Source organism: Galendromus occidentalis, unplaced genomic scaffold, assembly GCF_000255335.2.
Source record: "Galendromus occidentalis unplaced genomic scaffold, Mocc_1.1 scf7180000077174, whole genome shotgun sequence".
NCBI classification, from domain to species: Eukaryota; Metazoa; Arthropoda; class Arachnida; order Mesostigmata; family Phytoseiidae; genus Galendromus; species Galendromus occidentalis.
In genome coordinates, this window is record NW_003805162.1 from 212,238 (window position 1) to 213,283 (window position 1,046).

Sequence of the window (1,046 nt, forward strand, 5' to 3'; positions counted from 1 at the left end):
TTTTGATTTCTGGTATTTTTGACAGAGCTCACAATGCTTTGTGTGTTGTTCGATATCCTTGTTCATGGATGGCCAATACAAGGCATTTCGGGCGCGGTTCTTCATTTTGACTCCTCCACAATATCCTTGATGTAGTTGTTGGAGCACTTCCGAGCGCTTCGCTTTGGGAACTATGATGCGGTTGGATCGCCTGACGATGCCCTCCTCGACGTGTATTTCGTCTCTGTATGGCCAGTATATGCGTGCTCCCTCAGGAAGATCCATTTTGTCACTCGGCCATCCCATCTCATGTAGTTTCTTCAGTGTCGCGGTTTCCTCATCCTTGTTGGTCTCTTTCTGGTATTCTTGTAGGCGCTGATCAGCAATGGCTATGTGCCGAATGGTGCTCAGACGTGGTTTATATACGAGTGCTTCTTCCAGCGGGTTCCGCGATAGGAAGTCCGCGATGCGTAGCTCCCTGCCAGGCTTATATGTCACCTTTATATCGTAGCGCTGAAGGGACAATCGCATCTGTTGTAGACGTAGCGGGATTTGATGAAACGGTTTTTTGAATATCTGCTCTAACGGTCGTTTCCACTAAAACATCCGAACGGCCGTACACATAGTAGTGGAACCTCTGGCAGCCAAATACAATAGCCAGGAGCTCACGCTCTATCTGTGCCCAGCGCGTTTGTGGGTCGGTGAGCGATTTGCTTGCGTAAGCTACCGGCTCACCGTCCTGCATGATCACAGCACCAACACCTTTCAAGGACGCATCGACTGACAATGTCAATGTCCTCCTTGGGTCGAAGTATCGTAGAACCGGGGCGCTCACAAGCGCCTTCTTCAAATCATCGAAAGCCTGCTGATGGCCCGGCTGCCAGTCAAATGGACAATCTTTCTTTATAAGATCCCTCAAAACGGCCGTCTTGTCTGATAGATGATCGACGAATTGTGACACATAGTTCACCATTCCGAGGAACTGCTGTAACTGCTTGATGTTCGTTGGTGCTGGGACTGTCTGTATGCTTTTTATTCGTTCCTCATCGATGGCCGTTCCTTCGGTC